The 19,021-nt window shown below is 36.0% G+C and overlaps 2 pseudogenes; both read left to right on the forward strand.

Moving 5' to 3' along the window:
- Positions 1–3,940: 3,940 nt before the first annotated feature.
- Positions 3,941–4,882, forward strand: LOC119237960 (olfactory receptor 4F3/4F16/4F29-like; annotated as a pseudogene).
- An 11,061-nt stretch (positions 4,883–15,943) lies between these two features.
- On the forward strand, positions 15,944–16,880 carry LOC119238842 (olfactory receptor 4F21-like; annotated as a pseudogene).
- The last annotated feature ends 2,141 nt before the right edge of the window (positions 16,881–19,021 follow it).

Raw genomic sequence — 19,021 nt, forward strand, 5'->3', positions numbered from 1 at the left:
AACTGCCAAAAGTTTGAATAGTAAAATTGAAAAATTGCAAAAAATGATAACAAAAATTTTGAGCTGAGGGAGATGTTAAACTTAGTTTTTAAATTGAGGAAGAAATTTTACATGGATGATGATTTAGATTAGTATTTTTATTATAGGCTACTTTTTTTGGAGACCTCAGCTACCAATGTTTCCTTTGTCTACACAGGATTAGGTGTCCAGGGACTTGTTTGGAGAATTAATGAATTCTATGTGGGTCAAGACATAAAGTTAATCAGAACAGAAAGCAGAGAGTTGGTCCTACTTTTGTCTTTCATATCACAGATATCTTATAGTTTAAAAATTGTGGGTAAAATGAATATGTTTAAGAAAAGTTATTTCAAAGTATAGTCAGTCGATCTATAAGAAATGACTGCAGAACACTATCACTTGGAAGTTATTCCCTCTGGTTATCTGATGACTTCAGGTAAAAAACAACTCCATATGCTATGTCTTCATCTAGAAACACTCTATATTTGCTTGGGTCTCAGATTTGTATTCTGATTCTATCTCAAGTGACTTTAAAATTGTATTGACTCAAACTTGTCAAGTTTTTATATTCTTTGATATTTATTTGAATGGCTAAATATTCTTAACCTTCTTTGTACATTTAAGTTTCATATTTGTATCTCATCATGCTTTAACTTTTCCTAATATTCCCAGTTCTTACCTAGTTAGTAAGTAGAGAGCAAAAAGGCAGACAAATTTACAGCTCTCTCTACATACCTGATAAGGGTTTTCTGAGATACTCTCCCAAGAGTCTTAGTACTTGTAAGACACCTGGAGATCTAAGACCATAATTTGTCTATAATTACAGAACTTTACAGAATAAGTCCCAGAAATTCAACAAAAATCATACCTTATAAGTTACCTTTTAATTAATTTAAAGTAACAGCCCTGCATGGAAGAGAACATTTATTTTGGAGATGTATATTAAGTATACATTATGGACATAATTCATGTAGCTCTCTAAAGGTGTTCGCAAACATCAAAGCACATGAGAGTTACTGTTTAACATATTGATTATGCTGTGTTAATTCTCAAATGCCCTTTTTTACATTTATAAGCCATATGATTTACCCAAGCTAAGTTTTGTGATGGTTCTTCCAGAGACTGATGAACCATGATAATCCATAAAAGCAACCGATATTTTCAGAGAATTACTACTTAAGCATAGTTTCTTTAAAAATGCCTGCCAGAACAACCATATGAATATTCAGTCTGTCACCATGGTTAATGAGGTCTAAAAGGAAGAATCCTCTCCTAACTGAGAATCCAGGGACAATACCAAGAAGGAGTATATTTTTCTCAGGACAGAAATCTATTGCTGTATCTGACTCGGGTATATATTTGGCAAGTCACTTCATCTCCCCTAATATCTGATTCCCAATTCAAAGAGGGGCAAAGGGCATTATTTCTAAAGAATTTTCTACTTCTGACGTTTTAAAAAAATTGATTTTTTATTTGATAAAGTTGATGTTACATTTTGTAAATTTAAGGTTTATAGTGTAACTCTGAAACATTTATATATTGTAGTATGTTCTTTGATATATTTAATGTAACATGATTGTATTGAAGCACTATTTATCATATTATATAACATTATAGTATGATATTATTGTCTATATTTATTATATTATGCATTAGATTTCTATGACCTATTTACTACTCATTTTAAGCTTGTGCCCTTAAACACCATCAGTGTTATACACCACCCATACCCATTCCCTGTAATGACCATTGCTGTACTCTCTACTTTTTTCTTTATAGTTTGACCTTTTTCGATTCCACATATAAGTGATAGCATTCAGTACTTGTCTTTTTCTGTGTTATTGATCTCACTTTGCACAATGTGTTCAAGGTTCATCCAAGCTGTTGCACATGGTAGGCTATCCTTTCTCATAGCTGAATAATCCATTTTGTGTCCATTGTGTGTACACATACACACAATCCCATACATGTGTTTTTTATCCATTTATCTGTTGATAGGCGTTTGGATGGTTTCCATATCTTGCCTCTTGTGAATAATGCTGTGATAAACCAGAGTGTGCACAGATCTTGTTAAACCCTGTTTCATATCCTTTGGGCATATATCCAAAAGTGGAATTGCTACATCACATAGATATCAGCTCTGCCCTTTCAGAGCCTTCTTTACAATATTATTTGAATGTAAAATGAAGGTCATAGAGTGTATGCATGTATATGAAAGCCTAACTTAAGGTGAATTAAATCAAATTTCTTTCCTTCCATTCGCGTTTTCACTTAACATTAATATGGTTACTGTAGTATATAAATTATCTATTAGATATGCAATTTTGATGCTGTCTTTGGCCATATATCACATTTTTTATTTAATCATTTACCTTGCGTTGAGCACAATTATGGACAAGTGAAAGAAAGACATGTAAAATTAATAATGAGCACTTGCATTTTGATTCCCAACATACTGGATACATGATTGCAAAATGTTATTTATCCCTACAATTTACTTTGAGAAGTCAGTGTTATTAACAGCAATTTCACACAGAAAAACTCCCTGAGGTTCTAGACCAATATCAACTTGTCAGTGGCTTAACCACGGTATACATTTTGGTTTCTGAGTCCACAGACAAGATTCTCCATAATGCTATATTATTTTCCTAAATGAATTAAAACTTTAAGATAATGTGACAAGTCCATGCATAGAGGTTTCAATAAAATGTTGTTCTTTGTGCTATGATACCCTTCATAGTTTTCAACTTCTTAGATCATGTGCTAAGGTGTCTAAGGCAGTGCTTCTCAAATCGTCTTTTGTGAAGAAACATGTTCTGACCTCTTCCTCCCAAACCAACTCAATCGTTCAGGAATTGATTCTTTAGTAAATAAAAAAACATGCACTTGGATGTAGTATGATGGAAACATTATTAGAGAAGTTTCTAAACATTTACTCTCAATTTCTGCACCTAACCTGATGCAAACCATTAAGAGACAGTTCATGAACCTGTACTTCTCTGTGGAATATTTTTTTTATTACTTTGGCAAATCCAAATATGAGTTGGTCATAATTCATGTCTTTAAGGAGATTACAGTCTACTTAGTAACTTAAAACTGTACATAATTCACTAAATATGAGAAATAGTAACTACTAGAAATATAAAGCAAAACCTCACATATCTGGTTAAAAATTAGTAAAATTTGGGCCTCCCTGGTGGCACAGGCAGTTGAATGCAGTGCTGTGAGGCTGTTCACAGCCTCTGCGGTGCCAGTTCCATCCCTGCTGGCCACGGAGCAACCCACATGGTGCAGTAGACTTCTCCTGTCTCGCCCACTGCTCCCCTCAGCAGTGTATTTCAGTCAGTCTGCCTGTTCTGTTCCCCCGCTCTGTCTCTGGTGAATCCTCTCATCCTCCCACACATCTGGCCTGTACCTCGGTTCTTGTATAAATAAATCAATCATAAAAAAATTAGTAAAATTTGAATACACTATGTTTCAGAGGTGGAGAATGGTTTGTTTAGCAGTCTTGAAAATGGGATAGTTGAGAAACGAATAGTTTTATGTGACTAACTAGGTATGTTAGTCTTGAAACAAAAATTTAAAGAATTTATTAGAAGTTGAGTTCCTGATTTTCATGTTAAGCAATCTGTATTTTATGAAGAACATCACAGCTACTCTGGGAGGAAGCAGAACAGTATCAAATGCAGATACAAACTGGTGATAAAGAAAGCTTCACATGACAGCACCGGATTATTGTGCGGTCTCATTTGAGAAACCATACACTTTTAGGTCAGTTTCAATGCTAAAGTAGAAATAGGATTCCATAACTTTGACTTCTACTAATGTATTAATATAATTATCATAATTCATGTTTTCTTCTGTTGTGTTTCAGATAGCAATGTCAACAAATTCAACAGAGACAGCAAATCACTCTACGGTGAGAGAATTTGTTTTCCTGGGACTCACCAATTCCTGGGAGATCCAACTTCTCCTCTTTGTATTCTCCTCCATGCTTTATGTGGCAAGCATGATGGGAAACTCCCTCATTATGTTCACTGTGATTTATGACCATCACTTACACTAGCCCATGTACTTTCTGTTGGCCAACCTCTCCTTCATTGACCTGGGGGTTTCTTCTGTCACTTCTCCCAAGATGATTTATGACCTTTTCAGGAAGCGTAAAGTCATCACCTTTAGTGGCTGCATTACTCAGATATTCTTCATCCACGTCATAGGTGGTGTGGAGATGGTACTACTCATTGCCATGGCCTTTGACAGATATGTGGCCATTTGTAAGCCCCTCCACTACCTGACCATCATGAACCCACGAATGTGCATCTTCTTTTTTGTGACTGCCTGGATGGTTGGCTTTATCCACTCCATGACTCAGTTGGTTTTTGTGATAAACTTACCTTTCTGTGGTCCCAATGAGCTGGACAGTTTTTACTGTGACCTTCCTCGGCTCATAAAACTTGCCTGTACAGACACCTACAGACTAGAGCTCATGGTCACAGCAAACAGTGGATTCATCTCTATTGGCTCCTTCATCATACTGCTCATTTCTTATGTGGTCATCATTCTCACTGTGCAGAAACACTCTTCAGGTGGTTTATCCAAGGCTCTGTCCACACTTTCAGCTCACATCATGGTGGTAGTCTTGTTCTTTGGTCCACTGATATTTTTCTATGCATGGCCATCTCCCTCTATACACCTAGATAAGTTTCTGGCCATCTTTGATGCTGTTCTCACTCCTTTCCTGAATCCTATCATTTACACATTCAGGAATCAAGAAATGAAGCTGGCAATGAAGAGAGCATGCAGACAGTTAGTGACCTTCACGAAGATGTCTAAGTGACACTTATATTGTGAAGAACCCTTGTAATTGTTGGTGTTCATTATTGATGTTCAAACTCTGAAACTTTTTTGTCCTACCTTGATTTGGTTATACACACTGATACTGAGTTTATTTTTCTTTCACTTAGAAGGGAGGTATATCACTTTTGAAAAGAGAGAAGTAGTTATATATGGATTAATTATAGTTGAAGATTATACTAATCTTTAGCCTTAATTCCTAAGGAATAATACTTCTTTGAAATAATTATTAGAAGTACAAATATAGCATCTGTCTCTCAGACAGGAATTCCAATCAGTACTCAGTGGGGGATTTGCTAAGGGAGAATGAACTGTCCTTAACTACATGCTGCAGATTTCTCATAGTCTTGCCCTCATTTGGGTGTCTGCCATGGCTGTGCGAGGGCAGTAGAATCTTTGACCCCATGTAGTGGGTTCATATCTTTGGGCAGAATCCACATGACCTGTTCTTAGACAAAGAACTGTGAAAATACCAGAATTTTTTCCTGATAAGCATGATACACAAATTCATTAAATTTTCATACCCCCACCCATGCTTTTTCCACACTACATTAAATTTATTGAGGTAAAGTAGATTTGCATCATTGTATCTGCTTTGGGGGTTATAGGTTTAAATCGCTATAAGATTTATTTTCATATCCTACGTATCACCAGTGCCCCAATCACCCTCTACTATGTTCCTTTGGGCCCTTTGCCTCCCCTACTGTCTCCACACCACCTTGGCCCTCTTGTTTCAGTTTTGCAGTTAGATGTTAACTGTTTACTATTGGTTTGGTTTTTATGGACCTTTTATGTTTCTCCATATTCCACATAAAATTGAGACTATTTGGTATTTCTTTCTTCTTCTCACTTATTTTATTTAGCATTATCCTCTCTAGTGCCATCTATGTTGTTGCAAATGGCAAGGGTTCATTTTTTTCTTTATAGATGAGCAGTATTCTGTTATGTATATATCTCACATATTCCTAATCCATTCATCTGTCCTTGGACACTCAGGCTGCTACTATAATTTAGCTATTATAATTAGGGCTATAATGAATATCTATCATATTGTTATTGCTTCTCTTTTTGATCTCGGCCATTCTTATGGGTATGAGATGGTATCTTGTTGTTGTTTTGATTTGCATTACCCTAATAATAAGAAATGATAAAACATTTTTTCATGTGTCTATTGGTCATATGTAAGTCTCTTTTGAGAACTATTTAGCTCTTCTGTCCATTTTTTTGGTTAAGTTGCATGAATTCTTTAGATATTTTGGATATCAATCCTTTGTCAGCTGTGTTATGTGTAAATCTTTTCTTTCTTTTGTTTTACTTTTGGCTTTTCTGTGTAGAAGCTTTTTAGTTTGACATAATCTCATTTATTTATATTTGCCTTTGTGTCTTTTGGCATTTAATTACCAAAGACATCTCTGAAGACAATGCTGTGAAGAGTTTTAGTTATTTTTTTTTTGTTTACTGTATTTTATAGTTTCAGGTCTTATATCCTTGTCTTTAGTCCATTTTGAGTTAATTTTTGTGAAATGTGTGAAAATGTGAACTAATTTCAACCCTTTGTCTGTGGTTGTCCAGTTTTCCCAACAGCATTTGATGAAGAGACTTCCTTTCTGCAGTGCATACTCTTGGTTCCTTTGTCATAGAGTAAATGTTCACAGATGTTCATAGTGGGGCATTTGAGGGGCACTCAATGCTATTATATTGATCTGCATGTATGTTTTTGTTCCAATACAATATTTCTTTAGTCCCTATAGCTTAGTAGAATTTGAAGCCCATGTTGTCCATTTCTAATTAAAGGCGATCATTTCCTTATTTATTTTTTTTTCTGGTTGGTCCATCCATTTGTGAAAGTGGGGGACTTAAGTCCCTAATGAATATTGTGTTGCTGACACTGTCTGAGATATATATAGAGATTAGATATCAAAATTTTTTTTTCTTCCTGGAAAATAAGATGAATAGATAAAGAAACAACCTAACAAAACACATTATTTCCCATTTGAGAGAATGGTTTATATACTATTTGCTATAAATATGTACCATCATCTAAGTAGCTGAAACAACAGAAATCATTGTCTCAGGTTCTGGAACTAGATGTTCAAAATTGAGGTTTTGACAGGTTGTCTCCTTAAAGGACTGTGAGGGAATGATTAGTTCCAGGTTTCTTTCATTGATTTGTAGATTGTTCTCTTTTCTCTGTGTCTTTTCACATACTCTTGTCTCCATGCATGCCTTCACAGTGTCCAAATGTTCCCCTTTAAAGGACATGGGGGGCCTCCCTGGTGGTGTAAGGGGTTAAACACCGCACTATGAAGCAATCCACAGCCTCTGCAGCACAAGTTCAATCCCTGGCTGTCCAGGGAGCAACCCACATGGCACAGCAGACCTCAGCAGTGTATTTTAGTCCGGCGCCTGTTCTGTGCCCCACTCTGTCTGGTGAATCCTCTCAGACCCCTGCATCCCTGGCCTGTACTCCAGCTCTTGTATGCATAAATAAATAAATCTTTAAAAAAATAAAAATAAGGCTTTAAAAAAATAAAGGACATGGATCATGAAGGACACTCCAGGTAGATGGCATCAGAGGAAATTCCCTGCTTTACTCTGGGGAGAATGGAGTGAGGGCAGGTAACACTGAACTCAGAAGTTCTTATGTCTGAGACATATATAGAGATTGGATATCAAAAATTTGATATCCAATTTGATACTCTGGTGAAACCAGAGTACCTCATGATCACCAGGGACTAACATTAACCAAATATGCCCGAAGAGACAAGAATTAAAATAATCTCTGGGGGTCCTCCCCTGGTGGCGGAACGGTTGAGCGCTGGACTGCAAAGCTGCCTGCGGCCTCCACAGTGCCGGTTCTATCCCCAGCCGCTGACGAGGGTCCCACATGGCGCACAGACCTCTCCTGCTGCGCCTGCTGCTCCCTTCAGCAGTGTACTTCGGTCCTTCTGCCTGTTCTGCTCCCCACTCTGGCTCTGGTGAATTCTCTAACCCTCCCGTGCTTCTGACTGTACCCAGTATTGTATAAATAAATAAATAAACCTTCAAAAAAAAAAAAGAATACATTTAAAAAAAATTAATCTCTGGGTAAAAGAAGAGTAGGGAAAGAGATAGCCACTATGGTGGAGAGCATGGTTGAAAGAGTGGACCCACAAATTTACAGCTAACACCATTCTCAATGATGAAAACTGAAAACTTTTCCTCTAATATCTGGTACAAGAAAAGGATGTCCATTTTCACCACTACTATTTGTAATGTAAATCCCATCTAGTGTAATTAGGCAAAAGAATATAAAAGGAATTGAAATTGGAAAAGAAGTAAAGCTGTCATTATATGCAGATGACATGATAATACAGATAGAGAACCCTAAAGATTCCATTCAAAAACTAACTGAAACAATAAATCAATTCAGCAAAGTGGCAGGATACGCAATCAATACACAAGCATCAGTTGCCTTCCTATGTGCAAACAATGAGCCTAAGGAGGAAGAAATTAAGGAAGCAATCCCAATTTTATTTATATCAAGAAGAATTAAATATCTAAGAGTAAACTTGACAAATGAGGTGATGGATCTATAAAATGAAAACAATGACATACTGTTAGAAGAAACAGAAGACACCTAGAAATGGAAAGATAGCATCCTCATGGATTGGAAGAATTAACATTGCAAAATGACCATCCTACCCAAAGCAATAGCAGAGTCAATGCAATCTCTAACAAAGTTTCATTGGAATTCTTCAAATAAATAGAACAAATATTACTGAAATTCATGTAGAACCACGAAAGACCATAACTAGCTAAAGCAAACCTGACACAAAAGAAGAAAATTGTGGTATCAGACCCCTGTAGTACAAAGCTATAATTATCAAAATAGAATGGTCCTGGAACAAAAGCAGACACACAGACCAATGGAATATAAAAATGGGGATTAGGGTTATGAGAGTGATATTTCATTCTGATTAACTTTCCTTTTCTCCTCTATCTCATTCATAATAAATCCACTGTACATGGCTAACATTTTAGGTTTATTCTCCAAAGATACCCATATTAATTACTCTAGGGTGCTCAATATCCTCACTTTTGGGTACTATTTGCCCTGTCCTGCTTGTTTCCAATGTAAAAGACAAGAATGGATTCAGAGGGTAAAGGATAGTTTCAAATGTCTCTTCCGTTTTAATCTCACAATCTTTCTTCTATTTGTTTTGTGGCTTGAGAATTTGATCTTAATGGGCTGCATCAACAGGTTGCCTTGTCTCTATATTTTGGTTTGTTTGGCCAATGTGGAGCTTTAGTAAGTGAACAGATGAGGGAAGATGATGACTAAGATCAGGTCATTGGAATTTATTCCTTCTCCTTAGGATCAAGTAGGCTAGCTATATTTTTCTGCTGTGATTCTCTCAGCACAGTTCTTTATTTCTAGGCTTTACATCCGGTTTCTGTCCTTGTCCTTTTAGCTTAAGAGTTGTAATGCTGGACCTGTCATTATTAACCTGATATATTCCCCTTTCCCCTTGCATCCATTCATGCTTTGTAAAATTCACCTTTTAAAACTCTTTTCCAGCTTCCTGACTTCACTGTGCTAACTTTTGTCCTGGCTAGATCCTGACTCATACAAGTGTACGAAAGTAAAAGAATACTGTTTTCTCATCTAACAACCTGTATTTACCTAAAAATACTGAAGTAATTCTTGAAAAAGTTTTATCATGTTTTATTGAGATACAAATATACCACATGCTGTTTTGCTGGTCATAGTTTCAATCAGCAGTGTGAAGTGTTTGTGTTTAATTATTTAGTCTGTATTTGCTTTTTAGTGACATCAGAGAATATGACTATGTATTGATATAACATAACTTCCTTAATTCAACTTTAAACGATATATTAAATATATATTTCAGTTGTTTTACTTTTAAACTCTATTCATTGAACTTCTGTGGAACTAAATTTCTGTGTACTTCATAATTACTCAATGCATGTTCCTTAACAAATACAGTCATTATGTATTCTACTACAATTTAAATAATACTCAGAATTAAGTATCTAAGCTATTTTGGGTATGATCAAGATGGCTGTGGTTAATTTTTTGAGTTAATATTTAGTTATTTGCAGGTAATTGTCACTTGTATTTGGCAACTACCAGAATTTGTAAAATATACAGAACATTGGCACAAATATTAAGCATAAAGTGAAGATTCTACTCTTATTTTCTCTTCTTCTCTAAGGTATTATTATGAGCTTTTTTGGACATGTGGATGCTCTGGTCAAACCAAATAGGTCCCTAGGGACCAAGTCCCTTGACCCATGAATTCCTTCTAGACACAAGTCTTTGTAGTATCACCTGATTACTCTCTTAAAGAGCTCCTAATCAGTTTCATTTCCACATATGGCGAGAGTTAATGGTACTTTGCATTAGAAGTTATAGGCAAATCTAAGACTCCATGAAGATGTTCTTTTCTTTATCAGATAAATGGAAGAGCGAAAATTTTTAACTATAAGGAAACTAGATCTAGTGTCAGAGATTATTCCTTTATTGGCATTGCTATGGATGAGAGTCATATTCTCAAATGCATAAATGATTTCCTGTGCAGAGAGATAGTGTCCAGGGTAACAAACTGACTAGAAGTGGAGAATAATTTTGAAAAGGGGTATTTACATGTTGGAGAAGGTTAACTTAAGCTGACTTTTATCTAGAGTTACACAGTAGTAGGGTGTGCAAAACATTAGTCAAATGGCTTATAATGTTTGGAATCAACTCCGTTGCCAGTGATAATTGTATGAATTGCTCTCATTCTGCAATTTACTAAACAGGTAAGAAAAACTGGTGATTCAAGACATCAATAAAATAGGGGTTTAATATTTTTTTCCAAAAAGAGATGAAGTACAAAGTGACGACATTATGTGAAAAGGAAAGCAAATTTATTAAGTAATGGTAGCATTTGCAAGATAGGAGTGTCTTGCAGGTATCTGAATAGAAGTGTGATCCGAAGACCCAAAGTTGACTAAATTATTTCCAATGTAAATGTTATGTCAAATTATGTGGAAATTTACAAACAGAATGGAAACTACTAAGACATAAGATTAGTTTTTCTGCTATCTTAAGTGCGTCAAAACTTTACACCTTTATGTGTAGATTTTGTCTCTGAACCATAAGTGGAATGCAAAAAGTTTTAGAGAAAAGTTGATAAATGTGATTTTTTTTTCTTTGGTGGGGGATATGAGAAAGAGACTGTAAGGGGAAACATATAACAAGGATTACATTTTTGAGTCTTGGAAACAGAAAGTGAAGAGGGTATCAGCTTGTTGAGATTATACCTGTGAAAATTTAATCAGAAGGACACTAAATACAATTTATATTGTACACAGTTATAAAGAGTGAATAGAATGGTTTTAAGTGGTGGGAGGCTGGATTTTACCTAGATGAAAAAGGATTTTGTGACCATTTGAAAGATAAAATTCAGGATATTTTGGTTAAGGGAGGTTCTAACCTGTCAGTATCTTTAGACTGAGAATGAAATTTGCATGAATGGTGGTTCAGATTTTCAAACTTAGGAGATATCTTTAGATCTCTCACATCTTTTTTTTTTAATAATAATTCTATTCTTTTTTTTTTTAAGATTTATTTATTTATATAAACACTGGGTACAGTCAGAAGCGCAGGAGGGTGAGAGAATTCACCAGAGCGGGGAGCAGAGCAGGCAGAAGGACTGAGGGGAGCAGCGGGTGGCAGGAGAGGTATGCACGCCATGTGGGACCCTCCTCTGGTGGCCTGGAGCAGCGGGGGATCGAACTGGCGCCGCAGAGGCTGCGGGCAGCTTCGCAACCCAGCGCTCAACCGCTGCGCCACCGGGGAGGCCCGATCTCTCACATCTTGATGATTCTATTATTTGTAAACCGGACATCAACAATTCATTAATCTATAATAATTAAATGTCTGGGAAAATGTTTCTGGAGAATAGATTAATTCTATGTGGGTCAAAGAGAAAGGACTCATCATAATGAAAGACAAAGAGCTAATACATTAAAATGAATGGTTACAGCTAATATAATTGAGAAAAACAAACTTTGTCTTTAGAGTAAAACCAACTTATCAGTAAAGGTGGCTTTAGAATATATTGTGGAAGGTTATTGTAAGTATTTGTCGACTTCCAGATAAAAACTTCACCATAGTGTCTCCCTCAAGTATCCTTTTTTTTTTTTAAATTTATTTATTTATAGGCCAGATATGCAGGAGGGTGAGATGATTCACCACAGAGCAGGTAACAGAACAGGCAGACTGATCCTTTTATGGCTATTGCTCAGGATGGAAAATTGGGTCTTAACTGTGCATCAAGTTGACTGAAGCCTTTAATATGTGAGTTTCACACATTAAACTGAGAGACTTCCTAAGTTCTCTGATATTTGATCTTGTATATCCCTGCCGTTTAGTCCACAAGGGAAAATTTCTTACCCTTTTCCCCCAATTTTCTTTTTTTCTAGTGCTGATCCCTCAGTAACTGAAATTCACTCAGTGTTATACACTCGGTGTTACTAGTTTCTACATATTTATTAGCATCTTCTCCTATACTGAAATTCCCAGTTCTCATGTAGTGAAAGGGAATCAGAGAGCCAAAAGTCAAACAAATCCACAGTTAGATGTCTATGGAGAAATCCCTGCAAGAGACTAAAATCTTAGAAGACACCTGCAGACATATTAGTCTATGTTTTTATAATTATAGTATTTCTCTTAGCTCTCAAATTTTATTGATTTGCCATTCACTTACATGGACTTCCTGAAGACAGTAGTATAAAGAGTACCTCACAAAGTACTGAACTTAAAGTGGAGAAAGCCTTTCTTCTCTTTCTCATTAAACACATGTTTTCCTTATTTCATCTTTCTTTTTAGTATTCATTTTGACAGTTTATTCCATTTTCTTAATTTTTTGTTTTACTTTTATAATTTCTAGTTTAAATGACTTCTGTTTCTTCAGAATAATTTCCAGTCTTTCCATCCATCTAGCCTAGTAATACATCATTTTTTAGATGGTAAATGAGTTCAAAGATAAATTTATCTCACCAAACATGAAGTTATTAGGTGACAGAATGTGAAATATTTTTTAGACATTGAAGCCTATGCTCATTTTATTTTCCTAGACCACTTACTAAAAATAATAGAAATATTTGTAATAAGCTATTATAAGAGCTAAATCACATAATGACAGTAATACATAGAGTCTATCTTTTAATATGAAGTCCCAGGACCAGAGACCCTGCACAAAACACTGAATTGGTGTTCAGCCTCAATATTCTTTGAGTGAATGTGGCTCTCAAAGATTTTACTGAGCTCCTGTTAAGTCTCAGAATTGTTCTGCTCACTGAGGATCTTATAAAGAATTATTGCAGGTGAAACAGTTTTACAATCCATTTGAGGAGTTAAAATGAAATACTAGAGATAGAAAAGTACTCGGGTTGGAGGAATGAAGAGTGATTTTATAAAGAAGTTACAACTTGAATTTTATATTACAGAGGTTTCAAGTGGTTAGCCCATGGAGACTCTCTTAGGGCTATCAGTTCCCTCTGGAAGGGACTAAGTGGAACAGAACACACCGACATTTTGTATCATGAACCACCCATACCACATCAGAGTATTGTTGGAACAGTAAGAACAGTTTCAGAAAACTGTCAGGCTTCTCAGGACACTGAGATACCTTAATCAGTCGAAAAGCAGTTGTCAGGGACGACTGATCATGGAGGCCCAGGTAGCAGTGACCATATGCCAATAAATGGCAGTCGTCAGCTAAAGGAGGGGCTCATTTTCCTCCAACAACTTCTTTTATCCTGACATGTAGCAGATTTTAGCCTCAGGAGGTCACACTTAAGAGAGAAAGAAAGCAGGGAACTGGTAAAGGACTAAGCTTGGAGTCAGTGGACTGGGGTTCTGGTACAAGCTTTTAAACTAAGAAAATATGTGATTTTGGTCAGTAATTTAAAATATTTTGATATCATTTTCTGATCTATAATGACTAGATATTATCCTAAATTAGGGAGACTGAGTTTATTAATAAGTACCACAGTTGACCTCATTAATTTTAGCTAGTCTCATTATTGAACTGTTTCTTCTTTTTCTTCTTGTTTTCCTTTAGATAAATATTTCATTTTCCTGAATTGATGTCTTGACCTTTTTTTATGACATGATCAGTTTCTAAGTTAAAGCAAAAACATTTTATTCACAGTACCAGCAAATATGTTTTTGTCCCTGTTATGTATTTGAAGTGGTTCAAATTCTTTTATATATCTGATTGAATGAGACACGTGTCCATCACTTTATGAGGCTTGAAGCCTAGTTGGGAAGAAGAATTTAGCAAATAGTAAAAAGATAACATTTCTGGTAAGTACTGCTAGGAAATAGTATTTTTTTTAGAGCATATCATTTGAAGTTATGCATAATAGTTTTTCTATCACTAACTACATGAATACTGTCCTAATCCTAAATACATATTGAACTATTTTATGATGTGGAAATTGGATGTTTCCAATCAATAGTGTTTTATTTTTTTGTTCATCGTTCATTATGCTTTATGTTGACTGCTGCTGTTGTGTTGACTGGTAATTTACGCAAACAAGTTATGAAAAGAAATGAACAAAATCTACTGAATGCCTAACATAGCCATATGATTAAGATATATTAATCATTTTACCAAGAATTTCATAGATGTGTAATCTAAGGTTCAAGGAGTCTAAGTCACTTTCCCAGGACCAACCTGTCAGTGGTAGACCCATAGTGAATGTCCTGATAATCTAAATCCCAAACCTAAATTCTTTCTATTAAACTATGCTGTTTCTGTAAGTAAGAGAAACGATTACAAGATAGTGTGGTAAGTTCTTTTGTAGAGTTCTGTACAAAATGGTTTCCACTAGATTATGATGCCTCTTATAGTTTTAAACTTTCCAGATCATTTGCTAACTGCCCTAAGACAGAGTTTCTGAAATTATCTGTGTTGAAGTATAAGCCTTTTTCTTTAATTTCCTGATTTTTATAGACTAATTACTTTAGTACAAGAGAAAATCAGAAACCTGGTTAGCAAATTGCTAGAGAACTTGCTAGCACTGACACTCAATTTTGTATGTAATATGCAAACTGTTCGCAGTCCACAGAACTGCACATCTCTGGGCACTATTTTTTCATTGCTTCAGAGAACCCACATTTGAGTAAGTCAGAATTGCTGCCTTTAAGAAGCTTACAGTTTACTTGGTGAGTTAGAACTGTACTCAGTTAGGGGCCTCCCCGGTGGCGCAGTGCTTGAGTGCTGGGTTGCAAAGCTGCCCGCAGCCTCTGCAGTGCTGGTTCGATTCCTGGCTGCTCCACGGAGGAGGGTCCCATGTGGCGCGCAGACCTCTCCTGCCGCCCACTGCTCCCCTCTGCAGTATACCTCGGTCCTTCTGCCTGCTCTGCTCCCCACTCTGGCTCTGGTGAATTCACTCACCCTCCCATGCTTCTGACTGTACCCAGTGTTTGTATAAATAAATAAACAAATCTTAAAAAGAAATTAAAAAAAAAACTCTACTCAGTTAATGTAATACAAAGTAAAGTGCTAGTTATAATAAAGCACAATTTTATGAGCACAGTAAATATTTAATTAAGATTGAATATGAATATATCCCCTGTGGTAGGACCTGTGCAGGAAAGGACTGATCTCTCCCCCAGATGAAGGTTTAGGCTTAGAAGGGTTTTTATTAGTGACTAAATCTTTGTATTAGGGGAGGGTAATATTAGAACAAAAATCAAAAGATTTGGTGTGGAGTTCATGTTACTAATGTTTACTATCTTGTACCATGAGTAGTATCATGGCATCAACCCTAGGAAGATGTAGGGGACCTTAAACACAGACAGGAATTGGCGGTAGAGAAACAGCTCCATGTGACAGCTACCAATTTTTCCTTGTGAATTCTTTTCAGAAATCATGGGCACACTAGGTCAGTTTTAATGCTGAAATGGAAAGAGGCTTTCATAACATTTGATCTCTTTATGTAGAACCATCATATCATAATTCATATTTTCGCCAATTGTCATCTTCAGGCAGCATTACCAACAAAGTCAATGGATGGAGCAAATCACTCTTTGGTGTCAGAATTTGTGCTCCTGGGACTCACCAATTCCTGGGAGATCCAACTTCTCCTGTTTCTGTTCTCCTCGGTGTTTTTTGTGGCAAGCATGATGGGAAACTCCCTATTATACTCACTGTGATTTCTGACCCTCACTTATACTCTCCCATGTTCTTTCTGCTTGCCAACCTCTCCTTCATTGACATGGGAGGTTCTTGTGTCTCTTGTCCCAGGATGTTGTATGACCTATTCAGAAAACACAAAGTCATCTCCTTTAGTAGCTGCATTATTCAAATATTCTTCATCCACTTCACTGGTGGTGGGGAGATGGTGCTGCTCATCACCATGGCCTTTGACAGATATGTGGCCATATGTAAGCCGCTCCACTACTTGACAATCATGAACCCAAGAATGTACATCTCTTTTTAGTGGCTGCATGGGCAATTGACTTTATCCACTCCATGATTCAAATGGTTTTCGTGGTAAACCTACCCTTTTGTGGTCCTAACGTGTTGGACAGTTTTTACTGTGACCTTCCTTGGTTCATCAAACTTGCCTGCACAGTCACTGATCAACTAGAGTTTATGGTCACAGCAAACAGTGGCTTTATCTCTGTTGGCTCCTTCATCATACTGCTCATTTCTTATGTGGTCATCATTCTCACTGTTCAGAAACACTCTTCAGGTGGTTCATCCAAGGCTCTGTCCACACTTTCAGCTCACATCACGGTGGTAGTCTTATTCTTTGGTCCACTGATATTTTTCTATGCATGGCCATCTCCCTCCATACACCTAGATAAGTTTCTGGCCATCTTTGATGCTGTTCTCACTTCTTTCCTTAATCCTCTCATATACACATTCAGGAATCAAGAAATGAAGGTGGCAATGAAGAGAGTATTCAGACAGCTAGTAAATGACAGGAAGATATCTTAAGTGACACTTATATTGTGAAGAACCCTTGCTAATTGCTAGTGCTTATTATTGATGGCCAAACTCAGGAAGTTTTCTTTGTTCTATCTTGGCTTGGTTAGACACACTGGTATTATTATTATTTTTTTTTGGTCATAGGAGGAAGAACGTTCACTTATTAAACCACAGAGTTATATATAAAGTATCTATAAAGCAAAGATTACAATAATCTTGAAACTAAATTCCTAAGGAATAATATTTATATATTAGGTAATTTTTAGAGATACATAAAAAGGTATGCTTTCTTAATGTTATCCAAACAGGATAACATATAAATAGGAATTATATCCCAAACTACACTATTATAGTTGGACCTTATCTTAATTTGTCTTTATCTGCAAGCACCCTAATATGATCAAATTCATAGGTATCTTAATTTGTCTTTCTTTGTAAGCACCCTAATATAATCACATTCATAGGTATTGTCAGGGAGGGTTAGGATTTCAGTATATCTATCTGAGGGATACAAATTAACCCACAAATGTATTGACATCAGTATAAGGTCTAAGAATAAGAATGGTTGTAGCATAACCTCCTGCTAGTCAGAGTGCAAATATATTTATAATAAAGAGAAGGAACTATAGTGTTTCCAAGACTATTAACTATATTTAAAAAGTTAATTAAATCAAAGTTAATTAATCATTAAAAAGTAACAAAACCTATAATGTCATCATAAGCACAAAGTTACAGTAGTGATAGAAAAAAATATCTTCATTAGGAGGATTATCCAGAAGGCAGAGAATAACATTTATTACCTTTAGTCAAAGCAGAATGAATATACCTAGATAAATTTGACATGTCATCTGACAGAGAGAAAATCAGATCATAGCCTTGCTTCAATATAGTATTTTGTGGCAAATTAAAAACAAAACAAATCTGACTTAAAAAACACGTCAACACCCTAAATTCCTCATGACAGAGGAGTGGGTTAAAAAGATTGACATAAATTCAAAATGGAACACTACTAAGCCGTACCAAAGATTAATGCTTGCTATATTCTTTTAATATGGATGGAACTGAAAGAGATTATTCTAAGTGAAATAAAGTAAGAAGGGGACGATAAACAGTGGATGACTACTCGTATGTGGAGTATTGAGAAAAAAATGAACAGATGAAGTAAAATGAAACAACTTTAGAAATCTGTAGAATTGAGACTACCAGAGGGAGAGGTTGGGATGGGGAATAAAGGGGAAAAGAAGATGGTGGAGGAATACAATGATTGGTGATGGGTGTAGTTCGGGCACATACATCTGAAGAGTTGTGAAACTATATCCCTAAATAATACACAGTGTTGAAAACCAATATTACCTCAATGAAAATATAAGAGTAATGAACATAAAAATATCAAAGCTCAGCGGTGGAAAGTTTGACAAAACATTTACATATATCATTATGACTCATTACTTGAAAATATATGTATTTTTATTCCTTGACAATCAAGTATGTACTTAAATCATATTTTTGTTATAATTATCTCCAGTACAATTTCAATCATCCATTTTATGATTTTTATTGCATGTAACTACTTTTTATTTCACAGTTAGTAGTCTATCACTGAATAACTAGAGCTTGACAGTAGTATAAGTTGTAAAACTGCTATATTGATAAATAAAAGAGACATCCGTATAGAACTGGCCTCATTTCCCAATATAATTAGAACAAACGGGGGTATGCAGCCAAGGAGCAGCAGGTTGGGGATGGTACTGAGACGTTAAAGGGTAGGAGAAACTTTTGGTCAACTGACCTAATGGATTCTTGTGAAGGCAGCCCAAGGTGATCACAGAGTGAGAAAAGTAGTTTAGGAATTTTAGCAGCTATTAAAGTGGTGGAGGAGGTATTTGAGGGCACACAAACATTTGTTGACCAGAGAGCTGGACTTCAAAATCAGTCACCTCACCTTCTTGGTTGTATGTTCTGCCTACCACTCCAACGCAAGGAGTAACAGCACAAGATGTCCTGACTATCTAGACTGTGTACGTGACTGACCCAAGAAAGGTCTCTTTATAAACTTTCAGTATTCAGGTAGGTAGGTGCAGGGCTCTGCTCATCTCATCACTGCCCACAAGAAGCCTCATAAAGAAGTTTTCTTGCTTAATAGGGCTGGT

Source organism: Talpa occidentalis, unplaced genomic scaffold, assembly GCF_014898055.3.
Source record: "Talpa occidentalis isolate TD23 unplaced genomic scaffold, MPIMG_talOcc4v2.1 talOcc4.11, whole genome shotgun sequence".
In the NCBI taxonomy this organism is placed as follows: Eukaryota; Metazoa; Chordata; class Mammalia; order Eulipotyphla; family Talpidae; genus Talpa; species Talpa occidentalis.